The sequence below is a fragment of the Notothenia rossii genome (assembly GCF_949606895.1).
Source record: "Notothenia rossii genome assembly, chromosome: 1".
NCBI lineage: Eukaryota > Metazoa > Chordata > Actinopteri > Perciformes > Nototheniidae > Notothenia > Notothenia rossii.
In genome coordinates this window covers 24,561,093-24,584,975 of record NC_136912.1, presented here as the reverse complement: position 1 = coordinate 24,584,975, position 23,883 = coordinate 24,561,093, and positions in this window count along the sequence as shown.

Genomic DNA, 23,883 nt, shown 5'->3' with positions numbered 1-23,883 from the left:
CCCGGCCAAAATCAGTGCGGTGGCTAAGTGGCCTACGCCAGACAACCGCAACGGGGTGCAACGTTTTCTAGGCTTTGCTAACTTTTACAGGCGCTTCATCAGAAGTTTCAGCGCCATTGCTTCTCCCCTTCATGTTCTCACGTCCCCTCAGGTGCCTTTTGTATGGTCTCCTCAGGCCGAGGAGGCTTTCCGCCGTCTCAAGGAGAGGTTCACCTCAGCCCCCATCCTCATCATCCCCGACCCAACTCGTCATTTCGTTGTAGAGGTTGACGCCTCAAATGAAGGGGTGGGGGCTGTCCTGTCGCAGCGGTCCAAGGAAGACAACAAACTTCATCCCTGTGCCTTTCTCTCCAAGAAACTCTCCTCTGCAGAGCGGAACTACGACGTGGGGAACCGTGAGTTGTTGGCGGTAAAGATTGCTCTGGAGGAATGGAGACATTGGTTGGAGGGGGCTCAGCTCCCTTTTATAGTGTGGACCGACCACAAGAATCTCGAGTACATTAGGAAGGCTAAAAGACTAAATTCTCGCCAATCAAGATGGTCTCTGTTTTTTAACCGTTTTAACTTCACTCTGTCTTACAGGCCGGGGTCCCAGAACGCCAAGCCGGATGCCCTGTCCCGTTTGTTTGACCCCGAGCCGGTTGCCAAGAAGCCTGAATCCATCCTGCCACTGAACCGTGTGGTAGGGGCGGTCACTTGGCAAATAGAATCTGTGGTGAAGCAAGCTAACGGTGAGAGCCCAGCACCTAGTGGTTGTCCGCCAAACCGTCTGTTTGTGCCTGTTACTGTACGTCCACAGGTCGTCCATTGGGCTCACTCATCGCTGCTCACCTGCCATCCTGGCGTCAAGAGGACCATATTCTTTATCAAGCAACGTTTTTGGTGGAGATCCATGGAGCGTGAGGTCCGGGAGTATGTGGAGGCCTGTCCTGTCTGCGCCCGCAACAAGACATCCTCCAGGGCACAGATGGGGCTGCTCCAGCCGCTTCCGGTTCCCAGCCGGCCCTGGTCTGAGATTTCCGTGGATTTCGTCACTGGGCTCCCAATGTCAGAAGGTAACACCACCGTACTCACGGTGGTGGACCGTTTTTCTAAGATGGTTCATTATATTGCCTTACCCAAGCTGCCATCTGCCAAAGAGACGGCAGAGATCATGATGACTCATGTGTTCCGTATCCATGGTTTCCCCAAAGATATTGTCTCAGACCGGGGTCCGCAGTTCATCTCACGCTTCTGGAGGGAGTTCTGCAACCTCATCGGGGCGTCGGTGAGCCTGTCATCCGGGTACCATCCGGAGTCCAATGGCCAGACCGAACGCCTTAATCGGGAATTAGAAACTGGGCTCCGCTGCCTCAGCTTCCAGAACCCTTCCTCCTGGAGCAGGCATCTCACATGGGTAGAGTACGCCCACAACACGCTCCCCACGGCCCCTACTGGGTTGACTCCCTTCCAGGCTGCCTATGGGTATCAACCTCCTACCTTCCCGGACCTCGAGAAGGAAGTCACAGTCCCGTCCGCCCATGCCCTGGTTCGGCGTTGTCACCGGATCTGGTCCGCCACCCGCAGGGCTCTTCTAAGGAGTGGGGAACGCATGAAGGTGGCGGCAGATCGGAAGCGTCGGCCAGCTCCGGAGTACAGGCCCGGCCAGAGGGTCTGGCTCTCTACCAGGGACCTTCCCCTTCATGTGGTGTCACGAAAATTGGCACCTAGGTTCGTAGGCCCATTCCCAGTGGCCAAAGTAATTAACCCTGTCTCTGTTCGCCTTCGTCTCCCCAGGTCTCTGAGGGTTCATCCCACCTTCCATGTGGGACGACTGAAGCCGGTAAAGGAAAGCCCCATGGTTCCCGCGGCCAAACCCCCTCCACCCCCCCGAATGCTCGACGGCGGCCTGGTCTATACGGTCAAGCGCCTGTTGGCGGTCCGGAACAGAGGCAAAGGGAGACAGTTCCTGGTTGACTGGGAGGGTTATGGACCAGAGGAACGCTCCTGGATCCCATCAAGATTTGTTGAGGATCAAACTCTCATGAATGACTTTTTTCGCCAGCACCCTCAGGTTCCTGGGCCGTCAGGAGTCGTCCCTAGAGGGGGGAGTACTGTCATGTCTCGCAAATTATGTTAGTTAGTTTTTGTCTTGGTCTAGTGATTTTCCCCTTTATTTTTGAATAGTAACCTTTCCTCTCGTTTCAGATACTCTGACCTCCCTTCCTTGTGTGTCTCCCACTCCTGTGATTGTCGACCCCGCCCCTGATTGTTTCCACTTGTTCTCCATTACCTGGTGTATTTATTGTCCTCGTCTCCCTTTGTCCTGTGCCAGTTCGTTTCGTTCCTTGTGACTACCACCAGCATTTGCAATCCAGGATTAACCCCAAGCAGAGCTTTGAGCCACGTCTTGTTTAAGTATTTTTGTTGTTCATGCTCCTAGTGTTTTTCCTCTTTAAGAGTGATTTTGTTTTTGTACCACTATCGTTGAGCTTTGGTTTGAATAAAACCTTTTTTTTGTTAAATTCTGTGAGTTGTGCATTTGAGTTCATACCCGTTTAATCAGTCGTAACATCATTTCATACTTCATAATTTATATGACCAAATATGCATTATGCTGACAGTTATTTTACTCTTATTTTTACTCATCTCCTATTTCATAGTCTTTTATTATTATTATCACTATTAGTTAAAAAGAGTTTCTTGATTTAATTTTTTATTTTGTTAATCTGTGTGAATCTGTGTCCTGTTTTTCACACTTACCCTGTTGCTGCTTGTACAACTGAATTTCCCCACGGGTATTAATAAAGGTCCATCTTATCTTATCTTATATATTGCACACACAAGCAGTCCTTCAGCATGTCAATCACTCGCCTCAGTGGCCATTGTGTGGTGTGGTTCAACTTCAGAGATAATGACATTTACAATATCTTCTGTTCAGCATTCTATCATATCATGCTGAGATGATAGCGTACGGTAAGTGGTATGAGATGAAGGTTGATACTTCTGCAGAAAGAGGTCACACTGATTTAAAAGGGTCAACTTAGGCGGTAAACTCATTCCACTATTTCCTGTGTCTTTGGTATTCATCATTTCCATGCAAGGCACCAATGTGGTAACTTCTAAGTTATGTTGCCATGCACACTACTATAAAGTATTTTATGTGAGCATCGTTTTTTCATGCTTCTGAAATAACACTAATTTCTTTATTTTTATGATTAGTATTGACACAATAATCACACCTCATTGTCCCTGAATTCTCCACATGGCAGCGGAAAACCTGCCAGTACATGTAATTACTATCATTTGATATAAATACAAGTTTGAAGGTGTTTATTGACACTTCAGTTATAAAAGTAAATCATGTGGAATGATTTACTGGTACGCTCTATAAAGGCAATCAATAAATGTGAACAAAAAGTTCATAAATAAAACTTTCCTTTCAAAATATAAATGCTTTTTCTTTACTCATCTATGATTGCTAGTTAAAAGTGCATAGTAAAAACAAGACAAAATAATTGCGAAAATAAATAATTAGGATAAATGCTGTCGAAATAAATACTCAAAGAAAACGTCACTCTACAATTAATTTTAAATAAAATTATATATGTGTTTACTGCTGCTTCCAACCATTTTATCTTCAGTAGCTGTGGAAATAGCTTTGTAACCAAGGGACTTGAAAAAAAGTACAAGGTTTATTGATCCAGTAATAAGCGATATTAACCATGGACAAAAACAGAAATGTCTCTCACTCACACACAACCTACAGTATGAAACACATCCTTGCAGGTATAATTATAACAACTTAAGAACATATACATTTAAAATATATATATATAAATGTATTAAAGAAAAACAATGAACATATGATATTCCGTATATGCTATATATATGCTTTTGCATTTGCATATACACACATCAGGAGCCATTCAGGGTACATTGCCTTACTGAGAGATACTCCGGCATGGAGACGGACTGAGATGGTGATCAAGCTAAAGCATTTATTTTTGTCATAAGTTCCATAATAAAAGTTATTTCTCGATCTTTAAAGGTCTTCTATTATGCTATTTTTAGGTATATATTATGGGTCTCAGATATATAAAAATATATAAAATACATGATGTGTTTTGCTCAAAATACCAAACCGATCATGCACTTTAGACATCCCTCGTATCCCTCTGTTTGTTACGACTGAATAAACATGTTTGAACTCAAATGCACGACTCACAGAGGTTTTTAACAAAACAGGTTTTATTGAAACCAAAGCTCAACGACACTGGTAAACAAAAACTAAATCACTTTTAACGAGGAAAAACAGTATCAAAACAAAGTCACTCTTAATGAGGAACAAACACTAACAAAACAAAATCACTTCAATGAGGAAAAACAAGAGGAGCATGAATATATGAATACTTACACAAGACGTGGCTCAAAGCTCTGCTTAGGATTCTTTCTGGCATGATACGCTGGTAGACTGTCACAAGAAAACAAAACGAACTGGCACAGGACAAAGGGAGACGAGGACAATAAATACACCAGGTGGGGGAACAGGTGGAAACAATCAGGGGCGTGGTCGACAATCACAGGTGTGGGAGACACACAAGGAAGGGAGGTCAGAGTATCTGAAACGAGAGGAAAGGTCATTATTCAAAATTAAAGGAGAAAATCACTGGACAAAGACAAAAACACTTAACTAAACTAACATAATTTGCGAGAGATGACACTGTTTCAAGTCTGTTACGGCGCTTTTCCACTGCAGGACCTAGCACGGCTTAGTACTGTATGGTTAGGCCTTGGCCAGGCTCACTTTATGCTGCGTTTCCAACCTGATCTCACCAGAATGCGTGACTCCACCACGACTCCTTAACACCGCATTGCGTGGTGGAGTCACAAACGTTGCTACATTTACGTGTCTGCACGACGCAAACAACCCCAATGTAAAGTGAATGAGGCTCCTTTGTCGTGGTACACACACGCATTTCTACAACGTCCAGCAGTGAGCTTTTTATTCTATAAAACGTTTTTAAAATCTACTTTATAGCTTGTAGTAACTCACGGGAGGCTTCTTTTATTTTATTTGTATTCATAATAATTTTAATTTTTCGTCAGAATGTATTTTGGCAACCCTGTCTCCTAAAAATGACGTTCCCACAGAACTAAACTGTATTCTCAATTACGTTTAGCTAGAAACGAATTTTCTCCCACGTTACGTTCGTTATGAACGTATATCAAACACGTTTATTTTCTACATATCTTTGCCATTTATTGTCTTGCTTATAATAATGATAATAGTCATTTATAAATATCATTTTAGAGCACACATTTGAAATCAGTAGGCGAAGCTGTAATTTCGCCAGCCGTTACTCTCATGAGTGAGGCAGAAAATAATAGTTTTAACATGCCAAAAAGCTGCTGTGTCGTTTATTGCACCTCAAACATTAAAACAAATCCAGAGTTACGTGTTTCTCTACTTCCTTTAAGAAGAAAGGACAGTAACAGAAGATCTCTGCGACGCCAGATGTGGTGTTGTTAATGCGATATGATATCCGAAAAAAAATCTGTTTAGGATGGCTGAAGACACTTTCCCCCCCGTTGACAATTCAGATTTCCCGGGAAATGTAAGTTTCGGGGTGGGCCCGCCCTGGTAAGTCAAATGCCCGCCCAGAGACGTATGTCTGCCGCCGGGCCTGTGCTGGATGTTGTAGAAATGCGTGTGTGCACCACGACAAAGGAGCCTCATTCACTTTAGATTGCGGTTGTTTGCGTGGCGCAGACATGTAAATGTATCAAAGTTTGTGACTCCACCACGCAATGCGGTGTTAAGGAGTCGTGGTGGAGTCACGCATTCTGGTGAGATCAGGGTTGCGTTCCGATAGTCCATTTAGCTTAGGAACCTTCCTAACCAATTGAAATGACCCGGAAGTACGTCAGTGGCAGCCATGTTAAGTGCCGTTCCAATTCTCTAAGTCTAAATGAAAGGAAAGGAGGTTTCGAACTTCCTTTATAACCTCCTTTAGCTTAGGAACCACTGGACCTCCCTTGACGAAAGGAGAGGAGAAAATGCTGCCCCACAATGCATTGCAGCCGTAGCCTTTGCCATCACTCAACAGTCGGCCGTTCACGGAAACAACCGACTATGACCGATAAATTATATCATGAACGTTACGGTGCTTATTAAGCATTTTAAAACGTAAGCGGTAAGTCGCCAAAGTGCTTTGTTCTGAACGTTCATCAGTATTATAATCACAAAGAGAAATATGAACGTTAGTTATTTCTGAAAGGATCAAATAAAGTCGACATTTCACAGTCTTTACTGAGCTGTGTGGGGTTTGTTCAACTTTTAAAAGATGTTTGAATGGTGACACAGTGATAGATGTTAAGGACTAACGTTTATAATACATTTGTATTGATTTTAAGATATTTTCATAGAACATACAATCCTACGTATTGGGATCATTTGTATTAATGTGGACCGGAGGGAGAGGGTGACGAGCATAAGTTTCACTTTCCTTTTTTATTTCAATTCCAACTTCGGTCATGAAGAATATGTTTCTCTGTTGTCCACGTTCATAAAGCATAAAACAACAGCATCAGAGCACGGTGCAGAGTCTCTAGATGAGTTTACAGTAGTCCCTCCTTCTTATTATACATCCATGTTGTAGTCCGCTATAGAAAACGGCAGTTTCCCGACAGCAGCAGACGCACATTCATGACGCCTTCTGGCGCATCATAAACACGTCGGATAGTGAAAGTGCATTCGGATTCTCTAAAGTACCGCAGTCACTTCTCCTAAGTCCTTTTGAATTCTCCTATCCACTATCCCTTAACCCTGTGACGTTTCACTCAGAGGTCAAGGAATAGGAGATAGGGTTAGAATTTAGGAGCTGATTTTTGGATTATCGGAATGCAACCCAGGTTGTGCGTTTCCATTACAGTTTAGTACTGCGGTAGTAACTATAGCAACGCAGTGTAGCCGGGGCGATCGCCGGGCGAAGCGACACTGCGTAAAACTGCCGTGACGTCATCTTCAATGCGAACCAGAAACCAAAACATCAGCTGTTAGCTGTTAGCAGCTCACAGCTCCTCATATCTGTTCAGAAACTACAAAAGTTAAACAAGTACAAACCACAGACTGTCTGTGTCATGGCGAATACAGTCGCTGGTTTATTTATGTCTGTAGGCCGTTGTTGTGAGTGCGGACGGAGCATATATAACGTTAGCTTAGCCTGATCGATCCAATCTCCATTCAGAAAACACGCATTTTAAAAGGTTTTTCGCCTGCCGTGTTGTCTGCAGGCTTGTCAAAGCATTAATTGATGGTTTTTGCTTACTGGCATCAGTATGTAGTTACTTTGGCATCATTTTGAAACGTGTATTACAATTAAATCACGGTAAAATATGTTAATTTTGTTGTAGTTGTAACCCCCTTGCCAGCGATTCTCTCTGACCATTCAGCAGTCGAGAGTGTTTACGTCACTAGTTTAGCATACTCAGTCCAGTTGTTGGCCCGGTAAGAACCTCAATTTTGGAGGGCCAGAAAAAAGGTGAAAAAGTAGCCCTGAGCCGGAACTACACCTGGTGGAAAAGCAAAAAAAAGCTACAGTAGGCTACGTGCTGCAGTGGAAAAGCGCCATTAGAGAACTGCAGCTTCGGGGTCCTTAGCTTGAAAAACAAACAAAGAGGAGCTAATGCCTGCCCTTAATTCTACCGGAGATAAAGCTAAATGCTGCCGTGATTAAACGCCATAACACGTTCCAAACCACTTCAAGGATTATTTACGAAACAGTATGGAGTTCAAATGCATTTTCTCTTGCGGGTTTACAAGGTGAGTTCTTTTTTTAATTTCCTGCTTTTTTCCATACTCTCTCCAGTACAGCTTAGCTCTGAGTGTTAGCGATGTTTGCTAATGTAAACAAAGGCCATATTACGTCCAAAACAGTCAGGCATTTTTTGTGATAGTAATGTTTCTGATAGGGCCATGGATCCACATTTCCGATAGTACGTGATATCGGACGCAAATCTGGATCAGCTCCGTTGTAACCCAGTTTTTAAAGATTTGGGTAGAGAGGAAAAGAGAGTGGGTTTTGTTTTCTGACACTTTGTGAGTTCCCTAGTACATCGGGGACACATATCTATGTATGAAATACATAAAAAAGTGCATTTTGCATGATAAGTCCCTTTTTTTTTTTTTAAACGGTTGACATCTTAGTAGCTGCATTGACCTTCACCAGGAAGTGCCATTAAGCCAGTTGACATTGAACTGTTCAAATCTAAAGTTTTTTTTCCCCAAGCCTTTATTTTTAATATTGACATAGAAGCAATTTTCCAAGTTCTCTCTAAGATTCCGTACCTCTGGTGATATAAAAAGCAGACATCTGAGGAAAGTCTTTGAAGTTCATTTAAAAATAAAAGCATTGAAACTGCCGGACCAAGAAAAAATCTATGGAAAAATAATTTTTTTGCATTTTCTTATCAAATAGGCCACAAATAAGCACAAACTCTTCTTTTTTTTTTGACTGACCACGCAGTTTTGTTTTTATGAGCCTCTACCAAATGGTCGAGCTGGCTTTCTATGGTAAAAGTACATTTTCAACAATCATCATATACAGTACAGTATTTGTATGCATCAAACTCAAATAAAACACAAACTGAAATACATTTGTTTCTTTTATGGAAAATGAGCAATTAATACAACCACATATATTCATAAAAGATAATAAATTCAAATTGTAAAAAAAATCAAATGGAAAAAAGTAATGTAAAGTGTTTTTCATGATAAAAAAAATACTTGCTCATCTTACAGGAAAACCACTGGCCTAACAGCAAATGTCTATATCCTGTGTCGGCCTAACTTGCTGATCTGTGTGCAACTTTGGGCTGAATGCCATGCATGAAAGTTGCTATATAAATTATTATCACTCTTTCACTCTGAGACTCATAAGGCAGTACTAGGTTTAGTAATATTACCATGAATCTAAACATTTATTTACCATATTTTATTGGAAAACATCTCTGAAACTCTGAAAAAGTCGTATTGCTAGCTTACCATAAAAGGCCAATTCGACCGATTGGTTGAGCATATTTTCATAAACATAATTACACCCTTGTTAAAACTTTTTTTGTTCAGTCAGTGCCCTGCCACTAAAATATGTCAAAAAGGATATGGTTACCTTACAAAAGTTGACCAAAAAGAGTGGTTTCTTCAGCAGTGATTTTTAGCATTGCCAACTTTCTCAGTTGAATCTAGCTGAAGGGCATTCTGTTTGAACCACAGTGACATCTAGAGGTTGTTTTGTGCATAACATGTCAACCAAAGGGTAGAGCTGGCTGAATCAGATGGAGTTACACTTTTTTTTTTTTTTTTCAACAAGATATCAAGACGCAAAATGTGCTCTACCAAATGGTGGTGCTGGCAGTTAAAGGGTTTTAAAGCCAGTCCTCATCAATATTACCAAGTGATAACTGTACTATGCTGATGATTATCATGTAATATAAAAATAAGCACCAGAAATGCTACTAAATCCACCTTAATGTGAGATTGTTTTAGTCGGTTATTTTAAGCATTACTTCTTCTGATTGAAATATTGGTAGTTTGTTGCTTAAAAAATGCTTGTGTTGCCTCCTGATACACTGATCCTAATATTTACCTTCATTTTAATAAGTTACATTTCTTTAGGGATCAACATTCAGGTTTCACTCCCTCAGGGTTATTCATCGTGTTCAGGTACTGTATCTTTCTTCCCCTCATCATTTTTTCATCCTTGATTTGAAGTCCCCATTGTCCAGTGTCCTTGTCTTTCTCCTCTGCATCAATACTGGCCTGGTCACTCTCGCACCCTCTGTCTCACCTAATTGATTTATATTGCTATCGTCTGCAATGGGTCAGAAAGAACAAATAATTCATTACGCCAGTCTGAAGGCCATCCAATGTGACTATATAACCTCCAGTATAATAAAGTAATATTGTAATAATTCAAAAGGCTTTGAACATTCAAATTGAATTGTGTAATATGTTTCATACTTATGCAGAGAACATGTAGCACCAGGTTATTAAAACCACGCAAAATATAAATGCAATTATGGACGAGTTAACCTTCAAGGAGAACCCATCCGCCATTTATCTTTCCAACTATACAGAAATAGACAATCTACTGCTATAGTGGGTAGAAGAACATTTATTTATGTGGGTATCTGGGTTAGGAAGCTTAACTAGGCCTAAGGAAATCGCTTTTTTCTAGTTTATAAATATTTGGCGGATTTATCTCTTCGGCAAAGTTGTAAAGCAAGCATCAAAATCAAATGTATTTAGCTATCTTATCAGGCAAATCACATTGTGACTCAAATCAGTAAAGGGAAACTATTGGCAATCAGTCTGACTTCATCAAGAATATATGTAAATACCCCGGACTCTTTTACAGTCAGATCCTTGGAGAGTTATTGTGACTTATGTAGCGAACTTAAGCCGCTCTAATCAGCCTCCTTCCAGAGATGATACAGTGTTTGAGTTGCCGCAGCAACAGCAGTAGCGGTAACCTTCATATGAACGCAGTGCAGATCGCCGGCTTTTAGCTAACCGGTGGGGCACACATACAAGTACTCAGAGGACTACATTGGTAAACAATATCTTTACTTAGCGAAAAGCAAATCGTGTTTCCCTGCTATATCAATGTTCTAAGGTATTTTCTTGTACCTTTTATACTGGGGAATCTAAGGATCTGTTAAATAAGCACACAAGTTCTGTTCTGTAGCAGCGTGAATGAATCAGATTTATGTCAGATCTGAATGCGAGAGAGGTGAATGTGTGTGCGTGAGAGAAAAAGCCTGATGATGTGTAGCTTCACACCAAAGATAATCTTAGTAATATTTTAATCTTGTACTTTTATTAAGGTTCACAATTCAAGAGGAGATTATTTTACATTTCCTTTTGTGTGCGATGCAGCCAGATTTCAGTATTTGAGTACTTAAAAAATCTCTAATTAGAGCCTTGATTTAGTCAACGTCAAGTAGCCTACTCCTTTGATTAAAATACAAAAGGGGCTTGTTGAGAGGAATATGGCCACGGACCCATTAACAATGGACTATTTCAGGGGTTTGAAGTTTGACTGGCAGGTAAAAGCATAGACGCAAAGTGTCAACCATGTCATATTAAAAAAAAAGCAAAAGGCTTTTTTTCATTGGTTCAATTGATAGTTTTCACTATTTATTCTCCAACAAATTATGTATAAGTTAAAAGTCCCATGTCATGCTTTTCTGGTTATTACCCGTCCCCTTGTGTGTTATGAAAGTTTTTATGCATGTAAACGGTCTACAAAGTCAGAAACCCTCAAAGTACACCCTGTAGCGAGTAAAACTCTAACACAGAAATTACCTGTCCATGCTGCCCCAGAACGCCTCGTTGGAGATTTCTCTTTTTCCATTGTTTTCTTCCTGGGTACAGTGACGTGCCCATACCCAAATGGACCGATTGGTCCGGACCAATCCGTGGAGCCGTTACGTTACGTCCGCGGACTTCCTCACACACACACACTCAATCTTTTCTCAGCTGCAGCTCCGCCGATTTCTCCTCCCTGAGACGGCGGGACGCGGCGAGGCTCCGGGTGTGTGTGTTCGGGCTGGTTTCGGGCTGGGTTTCGCTGTGTCTCGCAGTGTCTCGCTGTCTCGCAGACGGCCACTGGGCTCATAGGGAGAGGGGGCAGGAGCTCCAACAAGCTGTTTAGGACAGAGAGTGAATACACATACAGAGATGCTGTATGAGAAACCAATGTGATTTTGGAAAATTGCACAATATAAATCAATTTTAGTAGAACTCAACAATGGAATTGTGATCAGTAGAAATGGCCATGACATGGGACCTTTAATATAGCACTGACAATGAGTTCCATGACTGAAGTGTGTATGTGTTGAGTATTGAAGATTGTATATGGAAAATGTCTGAATGGCGGATGATCGTCTAAGTCTTGTCTTGCTTTTATTCTCCCTCTCTTTCTTGTTGCTGGCCTTACTTGCCAGTTTTTTTTTCTGCTCTCATGTCCTGAAGATGCTTCTGTCTTTTATCTTCCTTCATAGGTCTTTACAATTCCCACAATTCTGTCCTTGGTCCTTACACACCAAGCCGATTTTCGGCGTCGATAGATTTCGGGCCGTCGATGAGCGTCGTGTTGCCCCACTCAGATTGGTGTGTACTGCACCGTCGTGTCTTTTCGGCAGCGCCGACACCTTCCGCCGCCGATTCGACATGTTGAATCGGTAGGCTGTCGGCCGTCGGCCAAAGAAATAACTCTGATTGGCTGATCAGCTTAGCGAATCAGTGCATGAGAAGCGAAACGGAAGTGAGGGACCCAAACAAACGATTAAGAAGGCAAATCTGAGATTTAATTTAACTCCAACTCTCGACACAGGTTCGGGAAAGCCCCATGAGCTTCTCGCTGTAGAGTGAAAATGGAACGCACACGCTATTTGTTGTTTGTTTATATTACGCAGTCTGTTCTTCTTCTCTCGGTGTATCACGCAGTCTGTCTTCCGGTTGTTGCCTCTTTTGAATGACGATTACACACTACCGACGCCTGCTGGTAAGGAGAGTTATTGCCACTCACGCATGCGCAGTTCGTACTTGCAGCTTGGCCGTCGGCTGAAGTCTTTGCGTTGTGTTCCAGTGCGACTGTTGGTCAAGACGCAGGAGACGTGAGGCGACGTGAGGTGACGTGAGGCGACGCGAGACGACGTTCCGTCGGGACGTGTTCTATGGTGTTCTTTGGTTTTCTTTGGTGTTCTTTGGTGTCAGTTTGGTGTGTAAGGAGCTTTTGACAGAGGACATTCTGTCTCAGCCTTTGTTACTTGCACTGTTATGATGTGAGCAGCTAATGGTACATGAAAATTGCAGCACTTTAAATAAAACCAGAATTACTGTCACTATGGTGATTACAGAGTACTGCTGCAGGGGATATGCAACTTCTGCTCTGGCACAGTGTACAAAAGCTTTTTGTTATCACAACCATATTAATATTTCAACAGACCACTCCACATATAGCATTATCAGTATCATCATGTCTCAAGTTCAATCATTTATTTCATAATTTATGAAGGATGGCAGCACATTTGATTTATTTGTGTTAATCAGTCAAATATTACATTTTTACATATATATATATATATATATATATATATATTATTGCTAAATAATGGCAATGACATGTCTAACAGTGTGCATTCATCTTCCACAGTAGGCATATTAAACTGGCAAATTCATCCTCACTGAAAATACATGGCTCTTAAGACGAACCAAAAGCCAACGTCTCTGCCTTTTGTTCAAGTAAAATTACATCTCGGGATCGGAGTGCACCTCTATCATGAATAAGCTTTTACATACAATTTCTCATGATACTCTGGCACAGAAGTAAGACGCGTATTAGACAGTAGCAATATCTGTGAGCCGGGCTGCACTGGGCTATCTGTTTTGAAATTGAAAGGCTCTTTTGCATTAAGTACATAGAGAGAAGGCTGGAGCAACAATAAACCCAGCACTTTTAAAACATCGTATCTGTGCGGCAGAGATCTTTTGTATATTGCAGCCTACTAAAAGGTTGTACAGTATGTGTGTGTGTGTGTGTGTGTGTGTGTGTGTGTGTGTGTGTGTGTGTGTGTGTGTGTGTGTGTGTGTGTGTGTGTGTGTGTGTGTGTGTGTGTGTGTGTGTGTGTGTGTGTGTGTGTGTGTGTGTGTGTGTGTGTGTGTGTGTGTGTGTGTGTGTGTGTGTCTGTGGTGAGGCAGTTTTAAAAAGTTCCTCTCTCAAAACACATCAAAGTGAAGCAGAGGCAATGGTAAGGTCTCTGCATCATGCCCGATAAGAGGCAGTTTCCATTAAGTCGCTTTGCCTCTCGGATTAGAGAATAATCTTTCCTTACTCCTCTTAGAATGGTTTCCCTCTTCACCATTCTTCTACTTTTGTGCTGGTGTTTCTGCTTTTGTACTGTTCATTGGTGTGGTGACATCTCTTTTTCCACTCTCCACACACTCTTACCTAAAGGCTCTATTAATTTATTGCTGCAATGTGTAGCATGAAACAGATGTCTGAGGGTCACATTTCTGCAACATATAACATATCACAATTTGAACATGGGTCTTTACATGCATGCTCTCACAAACACTGCTTGATTAAGAAGATTTACTCACACAAAGAGACACGACATTAAGGTCACAGTCATCCAGACACAGCGTTTGCTTAAAGGTGACCCTGTAGTTACCAACAGTCCTTATGAAGACATTTAGCTATACATGTACAGTGAGACATGGTAGGTGATTCAGTTCAGAGCTCCTCAAAATGCCATAATGGAATGTTAGAAAAAGATCACTTGTCACCGGCTTGACATTCAATATCAGGATTCATGTATTTATTATCCTTGCAAGAATGGAAGTTGACATCACACATAGGGCTGCATGGGAAAAATAGTTCCCAGAACAGTGTCCTTGACATGCCTTATACAAGAGAGGGTGTATCACAGTCACGAGATGCAGAATACCGGTTCAAAGCAGTATTCTGGCCTTAGTTCAGATTAGCTAAGGTCTGCGTAAAAAATAAACATGACAGTCATATCTCCATAGGCTGAATCATCATGTTAACCGAAGAGTACATTCAGTATTTTCCCAACACAATACTTGCCAGTTGCCAGGGGTATCCGACTTTTACACAGTGCCACTGATCATGACCTAAGTCGTGCAGGGGCCTACCCTTTGATCTCCAGCATTTACATGGTCACACAATCTAAAGTGCAAGACATGTGTTTATTTATTGTTAATTCATTTTAAATACAATCAAAAGGAAATATGGTTGGTTAAGCTGATCATGCTTTCATGCAACAATATAAGATAACACTGTTTTTAGTCTCTCAAATATGGAAATGTCCTTCTTTTATTCCGTTTTTACATTATATTAAGCTAAATGTCTTTGTTTTTAGATAAACCAAGAAATGTAAATAATGCGCTTTGACTTTGAAAAAATTCAATGGACATGTTTGGACTCACAATTTATTGACCATGTGAAAAACCAATTAGACATGACGGACACAGTAGCCAGTAGGGATGTAACAATACCAAAACCTCATGGTATAATATCATGAGAACATTATTGTGGTCTTTATGACTCAATTAAAATGAAGCAGATTTGTCATTTAATGCACTGTATTACATGATAAATCTGACTTGTGCCTTCAGAATTTGTATTCATAAGCATTGTCTCTGTTATCGTGACCCGGGTATTAATCATATATATATATTTTTTTAATTAATTATAAAGACATAATATAAAAGGTATCGATCCAATGTGCACCACCTCATTGCTTCAACAGTAAAATTAAGTAGAGACAAAAGAATAAAACTCACAGCCAACCTAATTGTTTTCACAGGCTGCACCGTCAGTCTTTTCAAATCTGCAAAGAAGCAGTCACTAAAGATGATAAGATCATTATCTTTATGTCTTTAATTCATTTAACCTGCATGGCTCATTTGGGAAACATATCACCCATAGTGATGAGATGTTCGGTTTCATTGGAGAATTGGACATATCAAAGTTGATTACCTTAAAGGCCTTTTTATTTTCAGCATGATATAAGAAAGCCTTCAAAGTTTATAGAGTGAGAATGCCATGAATTGCATAGTTATTTTCAGTCAGTGTTTCAAATGTACTTCATTCAGGTTATCTCAAGGAAGTGAATTCTGCAACACCTTTTTGTAAATGAGGACAAACGAAGACAGTACATGTTTATATGACTCTCAATTTAAGTAGAAGAAAATTCAGCACATGCTGTTATTAAATACCATAGTTATGACAAACCAGCCATGATGAAAATGTCATTATTATTATTATTTTTGTTTTATTGGCAAGAAAATCTACAAGAGATTGTACAGTGCAATCAGAGGGATACAGTATGTCCATGTTTTTGAGCAAGCCCACGAATCCAGTCTTTGTCAAGTCTGTCACCACCTTCGCGCAGCTGCTAGCGCCACTTCATCCGGTCCTCCGCCAGTCTCTCCCAGTTGTCCGTCGCAATGTCCAGGGCCTTCATGTCACGTTTTACGACATTCTTGAAGCGCAGCAGTGGTCGTCCTCTGCCTCTGGAACCAGCGCTCAGCTCGCTGTATAAGATGTCCTTTGGCAGGCGGCCATCTGGCATTCTGCGAAGGTGACCGAGCCACCGCAGCCTCCTGACCTTCAGTGTTTGGAACATTGACTTGCTGCCCGTACGCGCCAGCACCGCCTCGTTTGTGACCTTGTCCCGCCATGTGATCCCGAGGATGTTGCGCAGGCACCGCATGTGAAAAGCATTTAGCTCTCTTTCGTGCCGCGCGTAAGTTGACCACGCCTTGGAACCATACAGCAGGACGCTGACCACGCAACATTGATAGATGCGTGTCTTAGTGCGCTCGGTAAGGTATTTGTTGCTCCAGGCTCTTGAGCGTAAACGACTGAAAGACGTTGCGGCTTTGCCAATACGAGTCTGGATCTCCTTAACTAATGACAGGTCATTGCTGATTGTTGAGCCAAGATACGTGTACTGGTCAACAGTCTCCAGCACATGCTCGTTCACCATTACCGGCGACGCTGCGCTTATATATTCCTGAGAGCAGCTCCTGTTTTATTCAAATGTCCTTAATGCAGGATGATGACTACATATGAGCCCAAGGCTTTTTAGATTCTAGAAGCACTGAAACCATTACAAAGATATTTCACCAATTTGGAGAAAAAGCTTAATATTACACAGACAAAATATTTCACACATTTCAAGCATTAGAGCTTTTATACAAAATGTCCTCAAGTGAGGTGAAAACTTTCACTGCATTGCCTTTCTCTCCATTCAATATGAAGTCAGAATGAAGCGCCTGCTGCTCCATCCAACATGACTCACCATCTTAATGCAGCATGCACAATACATCCTGTCCTGTACTTTATGTAGCCTACTGTATAGAATGAGCAATGAGTCACTTCAGTTTTTTTATTGTGTCATGTGCTGTGCTGCCTTCCCTTAAAAAAGCATTCTAACATTACATTACATTTAGCTGACGCTTTTATCCAAAGCGACTTACAATAAGTGCATTCAACCAAGAAGATACAAACTTGAAGAAAACAGAATCATATAAGTACATCAGGTTTCATAGAGCTAAAACATTTCAAGTGCTACTCAACTGGCTTTAGGTAAGCCAGTCCTTTGTTAGTATTGATACGAGGAGTGAAGCAGGCAGGACCCAAACGCTGATAACACTTATAATACCTTTATTTCAAGGGCTAATATATAACATGGACAAACAAAACACTCCACGGTGAACTCAGTCACCAACAAAAGACGAACCAACAATGAAGAGACAAGACTAAATACAGGGAGGGGTAATCACAAGACGAGAAACAGCCGGGCAGGGGAGGAAAAACACAAGGGCCACAGGTGAACACAATCAGACAACTAGACACACCAGGGAAACTAACGACAGGAGGAAAAACACAGGGAAAAGGACCAGACAATAAACCAAGAGGAAAACATGACAGGGAGAACAGCAAAACACCCAAAGCTAGACATAAAAACGTGACATAACATGAATATCGGGACAAGTATAAGAGTGCTTTGTTAGTCATTTTATTGCTCGAAGTTGAGTCGAAAGAGATTAGTTTAGAAAAAAACAAAATGGGTTATGTTTTCATTTGAAGCATCACAGAAAAAAAAGGATCTGTACAAAATATGTTCGTTATAACCATGCACCAAACATTTATTTTGATTATCTTAAAATCAGTTAGATACTGTGTAAGAAAGTGTCCGTCTCCCTATTTCAATTACGTTTTTTTACCTTTAAGGACAGTCTCCATGTAAAAGATATTACATTACATTACATTGCATTTAGCTGACGCTTTTATCCAAAGCGACTTACAATAAGTGCGTACGACCAACAAGATACAAACTTGAAGAAAACAGAATCATATAAGTACTAGAGCTGTCAAGTTAACGCGTTAATAACGGCGAATTTTGGCCGACAACTGCGCCGAGCACTTGACTTTATGCAGGTAGCCAGACAGTGGGACATTGTACGAAAAGTCAGCACACTCAGCACGGATAGTGCAACATGATTGCAGCGTCCATGCAGCTCCCGTTCAAGCATATGCCTTGAGTTGCACATAGCTCTAACGATCCATCACACACACACGCACACTTTGTATTGTATTATTGTATGAGAGAGGTTCCTGGTTGAATTGAGGCGAATATTTATAATGTTCATAGGTTGATGTGTTTAATATTCATGAGCATATTTCTCATTGTTCAAATGATAATAAACATTTGCATAAAGCATATTTGTCCACTCATATGTTGATAAAAGTATTAAAAACTTAAAAAATATTCCTCTAAGGTACATTTAGAACAAAATGTGCGATTAATTTGCGATTAATAGCGATTAACTATGGACAATCATGCGATTAATCGCGATTAAATATTTTAATCGACTGACAGCCATAATAAGTACATAAGGTTTCATAGAGCTAAAACATTTCAAGTGCTACTCAACTGGCTTTAGATAAGCCAGTCCTCTATTAGTATATAAGTGCTTTGTTAGTAATTATATCGCTCGAAGTGGAGTCGAAAGAGATAAGATATACTTTATTGATCCTAAGTTGGAAACATTTGCGTTACATCAGCATGTGTAACAGTTGTAAATATGCAGTGGTGTTTATTTGTAAATCATTTAGTATAATCACACACATTCTGTGTTTTATATTTAATAATTCTGTGTTATTTATTTATTGAATGTTCAAGACCTGACAAGGTCGGAGATGAAAAACCTGGGTCGCAGGTTCCTCAACAGTGCATTACAAGACATCTATCAATGTGTATACTCCACCATTAAACTGTCAAATACCAATATACCGATTGGATCAAATTAGTATTGATACTGCAAGGGGACGTATTGTGTGAAGAAAAATTGAAGATTTTGTTTGATTGCTGGTATATTTATGATCCACGTCACATATTCAGTTTCGGCGGCAGTTATTCCTGTTTGTCTAGAAGTCTTCTCATCAGGGCTCTATAAATAGCGAACTACGGCAGATATGTAATATTTAATGCAGCCGAACCGTGTATTAAAATGCCGTTATGTGATGACCTTCCAAGAGAAAAGCAAGCAAACTCGGAATAAAGTATTCTTTTTTTTTTTTTTTATGTTTTCGGATTTCACATCAACAGGAAGTCCGGTTAACTATAATGTCCTTGCGCAACAATACCCCAACCCATAGATCCGCGGGTGAATAATAATCACCACATTACACACATCCCTTCACATTTAAATGTACATTAAAGTATTTTGTGAGGCCTTCTAAAATGTTTTAAAATATAATTAGGGTTGTAGTTGAAGAGTTTGTAAATTATTGCGTTGCGCAATCGTACAACGGCACGTCCAATTAATTCCACAACCACCAGTTATCACATAACGGCATTGTAATACACGGTTCGGCTGCATTAAATATTACATATCTGCCGTAGATATTTATTTATAGAGCCCTGATCAGAAGACCTTTTGACAAACTGTAAGAATTGCTGCCAAAACTGAATACGTGATGTGGATCATAAATATATTAGCAATTAAACAACATCTTCCATCTATTTTCACACAATACGTCTCCTTTCAGTATCAACACTAATTCGGCTGACTTTTATATTTGATCCAATTGGTAGATAGGCTGTATTTACACCATAAAGGTGCACAGCTGATAGAAAGGGATTTTTTTGTAGTTTTTAAAGAAATTATTTACTACCTTTCCAACTCCTCATGCAGTTGACTGTTACAGGTCTATACAGGTTCATGGTACAATGCATAAGCTTCACATCGAGAGACTGAAACTGTATTTCCCTTTACCATTCTGTTTTAATTTCACAATAAAGTTAAAACTCATATTATGTTTGATATTATTATGTTTTATTAACTACACCACTGTTTTTTTAACCCACACCGCCTAGTGGTTAAAGCACGTTATTGCATTTTGTTGTTGAATAAGTTTTATTTGATGAAAACATTTAAATATTAAGAGTAGCCTACATACACAATTGGAGGAAAGTAGAAGGCATGATAGAAATATAGAATAGAAAATATCAAGAAGATACTGTAGTGAACTCTACAATAAAACAGTTTAGTGCAGGACGTCCAAAGATATTAACAGGAGGATGTGCAAAACAGACAAACTAATAAGGCTTTATTTAAACATTAAAGAATACTTTAAGTTAAGGTCTTCTTTTGAATAAGAAAAAAACGTTGGGGTTATCCACAGATAAATATGAAGTCTGAAAAAGTACTTAACGTCCAATATATTGCATAGTTTATTTTGGCACTTGACAATCACCTTCCCTGAATTTCACTCAGGTATAACTAAAGTCTGATTTAAGGGTTGTTTATATTTCACATCATTAATCAGAATCTGCAAAGTAACTAAAATAAATGTAGTGGAGTAAAAATACCAGGTTAACCTCTGAATTGTAGTGGAGTAGAACAAAGTAGTATGGTGCTGCACAAAAACATTTCCCAACTTGGGATCAATAAAGTATATCTTATCTTATCTTAAGATGATCGATGGCCACTGCCATATTTGCAAAATGTGCCTCTGAACCTTGACAAGTGCATGTTTCAGGCTTATCAATGAACAACAGGAGGGGTCACAGACATAAGACCAGCTGTTAAATAAAGCTCTTCTGACCTTAGGTGTCATGTGGGTATATGAATTCACCCATTTCTTTATTATATGTTTTACATTTGATAACACCACTGTGTTTCGTATACCCTAAACCTCCAGGATGTACACAGTTTAATACTGGCAACTTCTAATTGTGGGAAATACGAAAACGTCTTATAAAGAGACGTGCCATAGAACATGTTGCGAAACACACAATAGCCAGCATGTGTAGTTCTGGGGGGGGGGGGGGGGGGCGGGCTGGACCCGTCCAATTCCAGTTTTGGATTGTCTGCCGTGGTTCAATTCCATCTAATAGAGCTGTTTGACGCTCAGCGTAACCTTGTCGCACTGCCACTCTAACATCCAATCACAGGGCTTGATTTCTAATCACGGGGTTTGTAAAGCAAAGCGGATGACACAATTTCCTGAAGTAATCTTCGTAATAACTAGCAAACTAAAGATCATGTACATCCACTGCACACATAATTTGAAATAACAACTCATATTTCTCGCATCAAATGACATTTCTCGCATCAAATGACATCAAAACGCATTTTAATGGTGTTAGAAATTAAAATCAATGTTTTGATAGTATAATGTAGCTTAAAGAGCCTGTGACACGATGTGCCTGTGATCAATTTGAGTAAATATTGTCCCCTTGAAAACCGTTACTGAACTGATTTTGGATATTTGTACTTTGATAACCATTAATCTGCCCTTCAATGTTGACCATTTCCTGGATCTTCTCGGGGATTCTTCAAGTCCCGCCAAATTATGGTTGACGTCAATGCGGGCACAGCGCTCCAGCTGCACCGTTCAGGATCCCAGCATCTGCATGTAAACGCACGATGGCGCACACAGCAGCAAGCTCAGACAGCGATGACAGTTTAATTTTGAACGTTTCTGAGAGCTCATATGAGGCTGAAGGATCGGTTTATTTTGTATCTGTTAGAAGTTTAGGAATTAGGTGCGTCAATATGGGCGATCATACGGTCATGTAGCCAGTGGTGGACTGGGACTAAAAATCAGCCCGGGACTCTCGACCGGCCCACTTCGGTACAACTAGTAAATTGTCAACGGGGGGAGTGGGGGATGTGCTAGTGATTTATCCGACCGGCCCACTTCGGTACCGGCCCATCGGGATTCGTCCCGATGGCCAGTCCGCCACTGCACCCAGCCCAGCCCACGTAAACTGTCAACGGGGGAGCCTCGCTGCGGGGAAACGGTGGACCTAGTGTCCCGATCGGAGTGGGAATAATAATAATAATAATAATAATAATAATAATAATAATAATAATAATAATAATAATAATAATAATAATAATAATAATAATCCGTGCATTTTATCCATTAATTTCCCCAACATTGTGGTAAAAAAAAACACACTTTAATCCATGTTGGTGTACTACTACAACCAGTGGTGTAGTGGGGATGTTTAACTGGGTGGACGGGGTGGTGGGTGGATTTTTAATCCTAATTTAATCATCATCTTCACCACGATCATTTATGTTTATGTTCGCCGAATTGACATGAAAGCACTGACAAATATGAATATACTGTAGGCAACTTCATTAAAACGTTATTAACGTGCCTAAACTCAGTAATTCACCATTTCTACGCATGACAACACACTTTGTCCGTGTTTGGCTCTCTCGCAGCACAGTGAAGCGTTCCCGCATTGACGTCACTTCCGGCTTCACCCAAAACCTCAAAATGAGTCGAAGGAATTTTCCCGCGATGTTCGAAATTATTGATATTTATCGGAACGGTATCGCTTTTTCTTTTTTAAACTGACGGTTCGAGATTACTAGTAGCCCACTATTTCATTGCACAACAGTTGTTGGGTTCGTGTCACAGGCTCTCTAAACATACCGTCAGTTTAAACGCTGTTTTATACTGAAAAAAACAAAATTCTCGTGCACAACCAGTTAAGCTTTTATTCTGAAAATCCTTCATCTCCGGTTAGCATTTAGCATGTGGCTAATATACGATTTCCTAAAGAGGTGAATTTAGTAGCGAAATGACATGGAGTGGTGCAAACCGAAACATACTGATGTAACACTACAACTATAGATGTCGAGATACTACCATGCTGAATATTAAATGAAGGTACAGTTTATTTGAATACATTATTGTTTACAGACGAGAGTAGCATGTGACAACATCCGGAATGACCGGAAACCAAACCAGCCGTGAAGTATTTTCTGTATTTTTTAGAGTATTGATTACAGCGTTTAGAATGTGTTACATGAAAAGTGATGAAAGAGAAGATGAGGAGAAAAGGCATGTTAAGCATATGTTGAAGGTGAAAAGTACCAATCCTCTGTTTAAATGCAACAACGGACATTAGAGACGAGGCGAGCCGGCTGGTGGGGAGGAGCCAGCAGAGGATATATATAACAGCACCAGACGAGGGATTCGCTCTCTTCTCTTGCTCATGAGAGCTGGATCACAGCTGTTTTCTGCTACAACAATATTCTGTCTGTAACACTACCGCGCCTTTTTTAATTAATGTATCCCATTTGAATCTTCTCAGAGACTCCATTTAGTCTCATTTTAAAGCTTCTCTCCTGGACGCGAGAATAACGAACATATTTAACAATGGCCAAACTAACTTTAAAATAGGCATTTTACACCGAGAATAAAATGAAGTTCGGCCATGTTTTTTTTCTGCAGGAAGAAATTTGAAGATCAAGTGACATAGACGCCAGCCATTGGAATGAATGGTGAAAAAAAACGTAGGGATCTTACAATTTCAGAGGCGTTTTTGTAGAAATACTACGTCCTACTTTGTGGACCAACGTAGTTATTACACGTTTTTTGTGAGACTGGTTTGGATTGACACCTCTTTTGAACCGTTATAGCCAATATATTCAAGGGGAAGTTCCTAAATCCACCTACGTTACCATTGAGGAGTGAGAGTGATGTGCACGCAGTTTGTCCAAACCGAAAGCTATAAGTTAAACGCTCTGAAAACTGAAAACTAGGCTTAATGTCATAAATATTACGATGGATTATCAGAAATAATTTCAAACTGACACAGAGACATTGGATTAACCTTCAGCAGCGTTTATATGCATTTTAATGCCATTGAACACAACTTTTGATCAGAAAACAGCAAAGGTAAGACATATTTGCCGTCTTTGGCTTGTTGCTTTTTTAAAACACACTTTTTTAAACAGCTTCTCTGTTAACCTGTCAAGGTTTTCCTAAACAA